The sequence below is a fragment of the Sciurus vulgaris genome (assembly GCF_902686455.1).
Source record: "Sciurus vulgaris genome assembly, chromosome: 4".
NCBI lineage: Eukaryota > Metazoa > Chordata > Mammalia > Rodentia > Sciuridae > Sciurus > Sciurus vulgaris.
Window position 1 is genome coordinate 70619874 of NC_136464.1, and position 7916 is coordinate 70627789.

Sequence of the window (7916 nt, forward strand, 5' to 3'; positions counted from 1 at the left end):
AACAGCAAGTAGTAATGTGACTGAAAAGAAGGATGTACTATATGTGGTTGTGTGGCTGGGAGAGAATTGTGGATTGACTGCAGGCCACTGCATTGGACAAATTATGGCAAATGATGTTCTTAACGTTCTATGAAGTTTGGAGATTAGAGGCAAAAGCAAATACGTGTTGAAACTTAAGCTATTATCTGTTTATCTTTATATTGATTTATTGCTTATTTCATTGTCTTAGTGAAAGTAACAAATTTTTGTCAGTTCACAGTTTTTAAACAGATTAATAGTTCATCTGTATTGAACATTTTTGTGCTTTCAGGCATTAAGTAATTAAATATTGTTAACATTTATAGACTAAATAACGGAGATCAGATGCTTTGCCTAAGGAAAATAAAATTTCATCAGTGCTATGGCATTCAAATTCAAGGACATTATGTTCGAAGTTTTTTTTACATGCCATGATTACCACCATATACATTTATTTTTTCTGTAAGGTCACTATAATAATCAAAATATTTTATCTAAAAAGACAGTGTCACTAAGCCTTTAGATCTTAAAATTCAATGTGCAGTAGCTGGTGATCTTTAAAATGGAGATTTCTCTCTCTGGGAGATTGTAATTCCCAATTCCAGGTTTAGATTTTGAAAATGTATCAAATGTCTTGGGATTTTGATACTGTGGATTGCTGGGGTCCAGCCCTAGCAGGGGTCAGGAATCCTAGGCGGATGGGAGGCGTCAGCGTGGTGGAGAAACAGCACACAGAGACACCAAATGTTCTGAGGCTGAATCTGTCTTTATTTTTTCTGCCAGCCTTTTTATAGATATTTTTCTTTAGTAATGATTGTATCATTTTATGGTTAGTTTAGAATAAGAAAAACCTTCAAAAGTACAACCTGTGCTTCTTCTCAAAGTACACATACTCTCTGTATGACAGTCCAGACCAAAACAACCTTATTCCCAGCCAGATTAAAACAACCTCCTCTCCCAGCTAACTAAAACAACCTTGTCTCCCAGCTAAACTGAGGGCGCCATGATCTGCCAGCCTTTAACCTTCAGAACAAGCACATTACTAGATTTTCTGAGAAACTACCTACTCCATGAACTCCAATGTTTAACAGTGGATTTAGTGACCATTTGGTGAAGAGCATTACACTATTTGCTCTTAAGACTTTAGCATTATCAGATTCAACCTAGATGCCCTTCAGTTGATGAATGGATAAAGAAACTGTGGTATATATACACAACAGAATATTAGCCATAAAAAATAAAATTATGTCTTTTGCAGGTAAATGGAGTTGGAGAATATCATGCCAAGTGAAATAAGCCAGTCCCAAAAAACCAAAGGCCTAATGTTTTTGTTGGTAGTAAATGCTGATACATAATGGGGAGGGGCAGTAAGAGAAAAATGGAGGAAAGTTGGGTTGTGTAGAGAAATGAGGGGAGGTGAGGGGGCAGAGAAAAGAAAAGATGGTGGAATGAGACAAACATCATTACTCTGTACATATGATTATATGAATGGTGTGACTCTACATTGTGTACCAGAGAAATGTAAAGTTGTATTCCATTTATGTACAATGAATCAAAATGCATTCTGTTGTCATGTATAACTAAGTAGAACAAACAAAAAATTTTTAAAAAAGGACTTTAGCATTATCAACTCAATAGAATAGTTTTTAACACTGGAATGAGAGGCATGTACATTTTGAAAAGAATGAAGAGAAACATTGGTTGAATTGAAAAAGCTGCTTCTTGAAGGATCTTCATCTCCAGTAAGATAAATAAATAATTGTAAGCTTAGTGGAATTTTGGTTAAAGGCACAGAATCTAGTTGCATTAAATTTTTTTATTTCCTACACCAAAGATGTAAATAACGTGTTCCACATAGTGCTTCACTCATTATTCCTTTAACCACTTTTTATTCTCTGCTTCAGCCCCAAGTTATATCTGATTTGAAGTTACTGAACTCTTTATAACTTAAAATGTATGGTAAATCATAAAATATCCCTGTGAACCTAGGTGCACTGAGTAGTTTGAATCATTTTTGCCTCATGTTTGAAAAGATGTCCAAAGTTAATAAATCCTCTTAACAGTAATTTTAGAGTAACTATGAATTCTTCCTTTACTGACCCGTGCTCAGACAAAAATTTTGATTGGTGGGTTTATAACATGTCCAATTTCAACCTATGAATCAGGAAAACTACTTAATATTACTTAGTTTAAATTAATTTTTCTAGTTTTGGGGGGAATTTCTTTTGTCTACTTAATTACTGAACTTTCTTTGCTTCATCTTTTAATTAAGTACATTCATATCTATTTGTATTCCCATTTTTGATTTTCACATCATTATATGACTTTATCTTTTATTTATATGTCTTCTTACTGTAGTCTAAAGAACCTTTGAAAAGGTGAGTTAGTCACCATCTTAAATGGTTCTTAAAATCTGTTTTAAAATTATTTTAAAATATCATGATTAAATATTATTTTGGATCCTACTTTTGAAAATTTTATGCTTAAATGGAAAGTTAAAAAAAAAGACTACTGTAATATCTACTCTCTCATAGGCATACATGCAAACTCACACACACATGAGAACTGTAAAATCATGAGGTTCACAGCTTGCAGATTGTTTTCCCCTTTTTTGACCCTGAACTCATTGAAGACTTTAAATAATACCTTCTAGTATTTTCTTAGTTTTAATTAAAGTGAAATCTCAAACAACTGTAATGTTTATATTAATAGTAGGATTAATAAAAGTATAAATGTTGATTTTTTTTCAACAATATGGTTTTTTAGTATAATCTCTGAATATCTCAAGATGATTTGCCATAGCAATACCTGTTAGAAGTACAAATGCAAAAATTAGGTAAGAAATTTCTTTATTCTTTTCCTGATATATAATTTCTCATGGCCATTATTTTATTAGTTATTTGAATAACAACTTAATGAGGTAGATGTTTACCAGCAATTAGAGATTGTTTTTTGGAGAGAATTATTAAAATTTATAGTTTTTATATTGAGTATGAAATATTTTTGAATATCTTGACAAATTAAAAGGTAATGCATTTCTGACAGCTATCTTCAGCATATTTCAGAGTAAAGAGCCAAGGTTTGCTCATTTGTGCTTCTTTTGTACCCTGAGCATGGAATTCAGCTGGTATTCATATTTTATGGAAATTAGTGTTTATATTTCTACTTCAGTTTTAGTTTTTTTTTTTTCCTGTTATTAGTGCTACCAGATACATTGTGACATGATAGATATCCAAGAGTTGTTTCTTTGATTGTATGATATTTGTTCTTATACATTTGAATCTTATATTCCAGTGGCTAGGATTGAATTCATCAAGCTGTGCTAGAATTCAGCCATAATTGAAAATAAGGACAGATGGATGAACCTTCATGGTAATCTCCAAATGATTGAGGGAGGCTTATTCCAATACAGTGTGACATCCTGGAATATCTAGATGCTCTCATTTTTTAATTGTGGAAAGATAGACATTACAAAATATATCATTTTAACCATTTTAAGTATACAATTCAGTAACACTAGTGCATTCATATTGTTCTACAGTCATTGTCATCAATCTTAGAAACTCTTTTCATCTACACAAATGAAGACCCATAGTCATTAATCAATACCAAACCAATCCTTTCTCCCTACCCCTGAAAACCAGCATTCCAATGTCTATGTATTAACTGTATCCCTCATTATGGGATCATACACTATTTGTTTCTTTGTGATTGGATTATTTCCCTTAGTATAACATCTACAAGGTTCATCCATGTTGTAGCATGTATCAGATTTTCCTTCTTTTAAGCTGAAAAAGTATTCCTGTATGTATATAACACATTTTTTTTAATCTATTCATCTGATGGACACTTACGTTGCTTTACCTTTTTGCTGTGGTAAACAATGCTATGTCATGCATATTAATATACAAATGTCTGGCTGAGTCCCTGCTTTCACTTCTTTCGAGTATGTACTCTGAAATGGAATTGTTGAATCATATGGTAATTCTGCATTTCATTTTTGAAGAAGTCACTATACTGTTTTTCACCAGTATACCAGTTTTTACATTCCCTTTTTATAATACGTAAGAGTTCCAATTAATTCACATTCTTTCCAACACATTGTTTTCTGTTACTTTAATAATATGAAACCTAATAGGTATGAAGTAATTTTGATTTGTATTTCCCTATCTTAAGATATTGATTTCTTTGGAGAAATGTTTATTCAAGGGTTTTTGCTCACATTTTTTTTTATTATAAACAAATGGGATACATGTTGTTTCTCTGTACATGGCGTAAAGGCATACCATTTGTGTAATCATAAATTTACATAGAGTAATGTTGTTTGATTCATTCTGTTATTTTTTCCCTTCCCCCCACCCCTCCCACACCTCTTTTCCCTCTATACAGACCTTCCTTCCTCCATTCTTGCCCCCCTCCCTGACCCTAACTCTAACCCTAACACTAATCCCTCCCTCCCCCCATTATGTGTCCTCACCTACTTATTAGTGATATCATTCGACCTTTGGTTTTTTGAGATTGGCTTATCTCACTTAGCATTGATATTCTCCAATTTCATCCATTTGCCTGCAAATGCCATAATTTTATCATTCTTTATGGCTGAGTAATATTCCATTGTATATATATACCACAGTTTCTTTATCCATTCATCAATTGAAGGACATCAAGGTTGGTTCCAGAATCTGGCTATTGTGAATTGAGCAGCTATGAACATTGATGTGACTGTTATCTCTGTAGTATGCTGATTTTAAGTCCTTTGGGTATAGGCCAAGGAGTGGGATAGCTGGGTCAAATGGTGGTTCCATTCCAAGTTTTCTAAGGAATCTCCACACTGCTTTACCAGAGTGGCTGCACTAATTTGCAGCCCCACCAGCAATGTATGAGTGTACCTTTCTCCCCACATCCTCGCCAACACCTGCTGTTGCTTGTATTCTTGATAATCGCCATTCTAATTGGGGTGAGGTGGAATCTTAGGGTGGTTTTGATTTGCATTTCTCTTATTACTAGAGATGTTGAACATTTAAAAATACGGAACGCTTCACGAATTTGAGTCTAGGTTTCTAAGTCTATGCCATGTATGAACAGAGATGCCTGTTATGTCTTTCTTTTACATATAATTGTTCTGGATAAGTCTTCCAATATTTTGTTGAATTAGAAATGTTAAGAGTGGGCATCCTTGCCTGATTTTAGAGGAAAAGCTGTTAGTTTTCCAGCATTAAGTATTTTGTTAACCGAATGCTTTTTGTATAAGGACCCTAATTGTCTTGTGATATTGTTTTTCTTTTCCTTATTTTTTAAGTGTTTTTATCATGAGAGAATTTTAAATCCTGTTAAATTCTTTTTCTCCACTAATTGGGAAAATTGTGTAGCATTCCCCCCCTTCATTCTGTTAATGTGGTACATTTTATTAATTACTTTTCATATTCCAAACCATCCTGCACTCTAGTTATAAATCCTTTTCAGTTGCTACTGTAGTTTGTATATTGTTTTAGGGTGTCTTTCAAGTTTGTATACTGTAAGTTCAATCTCCAGTAGAGATGGGGAGAGAGAGTGTAGAATCTTTAAGACGCAGGGTCTGTTGCAAGGTAATTAGGTCATGGAGCATCACCCTCAGAAGAGATTAATGTAGTTCTTACAGGACCCCAGTGAGTTCTCACAAGAATAAGTTGTTATGAAAGACAGACTAGCTCCTGATTATCTCTGGAGTCATATCTTTTGTGATCTCTTCCATACATGTTCCCATCTTGATGCCATCCTCCATGTTCTGAGGTAACCAAGATATGACTTCACTGGAGGTCAAAGAGACAAGGCCATTTCATCTTGGACTTTTACCTTCTAAAACTCTAAGATTAGTAAACCTTTTTTCTCTATAAAATTTGATTTATAGTACTAGAAAGTGAACAAATGAAATCATTACAAATCTTGATTCTCTTAAAATGATTTTCTATTTTGTTGGGGATTTTCTCATCAATATTCATAGAACATATGGGTCTGTAGTCTTGGATTTATTTTCTTTTAACATCTTTGCCTGGCTTTGGTGTCAGGGAAATGCTTGTCTCATGGAATAAAAGCTAAGGACTGTTCCTTCTTCAACTTTTTTGAAAGAGTTTAAAATGAGGATTTGTGTTAATTTTCCTTTGAATATTTGATATAATTCAATGGTGAAGTCATCTTGTCCTAGACTTTTCTCTGTTGGAAGATTTTGATGACTGATGAGATCACCCTGCTAGTTATATAACTATTCAAATTTTCTATTTCTTCATGCTCCAACTTAGGTTCTAATGTTTAAGGGAGGGAAATGGGCTTAGAGACCTTCTCAGTCTACCATCTTGCTGACATCACTCTCATTATTTTTGCTTCTGTGCTATTAACATAAATTCTACCTCTCCTCATTCTTTAACTTTTATTTAGATAAATTCACTTGCAATCACTTCCCTCAGCAACTTTAGACCACAGTCTATCACTGTCCAAGTGGCCTAAGTGACTCTCCTATAGAAGTGTGTCCCAAGACTCAGTACTCAGCTGTGTTGTTAGAAAGCTGTAATCAAAGAAAACATTAATTGCAATTCAGAATTCATTGAGGAGATATGTGACAAAATTATATTCCACTTCTTTAAGTATGCTTTCCTTTTCATCTTGCAAAAAAGGTCAATAATTATAAAATCATCACTTAGTGGATAAATTGATATTTTAAACATACTAGGTACAAATTGCTTTCATATGCAATTTAATGAGTATCAGAGGCATTTTGTACATTTTTTTTCCATGAGTGATACATACCACAACTTGTCCAAAACAATATGTTTTTATGTGTACAACTTGAACAATGTTATTTGAATATTACTATTGAAGGTATTATTGGTTTATGTATTCTGTAAACACTGCCCCACTATCACCAGGAAGAAATGAAACTATACACACATGGAGTGTAAAAATATTCTCAATAAGTGTTTTTTGTTCGTTCACCAGTATAGTTTCCTCTCATTAAAATGTAAAGTCTACATGTTTTTCCTCAGTGACTTCCAAAGATGTCAAGGAAATTTTCAAATGTAAATGCTTTGGGAGTTGTTCTATACATAATAATAGAAGGGCACAAGAGTTCATCCAGTAAGACCTGACTTTTTTCTAATTTTAGAGCCAAATGATCTTTTCTACATTTTCAATACTGGGTATATATGAGTATACCAAAAAGTCAATGATTAATATATAACTCATCTTTTTATGACTAAGCATTTCACAATGAAGGCAGCGCATTTTAGGGCAGAGAGTAGTAACTTGGCTTTTGAAAGACACTAATTAATATGTTCCAAGCCTGATGAAAACCAACACTCATAACATTGGGACTCTATTGGCTCAACTATTAAATAAGAGAATAACTATTTTTAAAGGATATCATATATATTTAAACCTCTGTGATTCTATATTGCAAATAGTAATTCAACTTAAGTACCATAATATAAACATCAATAATATTTTATATTTGTATATAGCTTAAAAGCACGGTACCTTGAGCATCTTGGATTAGGTTATAAGGAATCTCCTATAGAAATAGCAAAGAGGGCATTAGGATAAATTGTTAGAATTTAAGACAACAGAATTGAACTCTTAAGCGTGTATACACAAGCCTATGAGAATGTTCCAGATTCTCTGCACACTTACCCTGCAGGTAAAATAGATCACATCTTTTGGCATATTCCCTGGAGAGAATGTTCATGCTGTGGGAATTGAATCCAGAGGCATTCTACCACTGAACTATATCCCCAGCCCATTTTATTTTTTATTTTGAGGACCAAAGAATTACATAGGAAACAAATACCAAAATGACAGAATTAAGTTCCTATTGCCAGTAATTATTTTAAATGAAAATGGATTAAGCTCTTCAATCAAAAAAAATGATA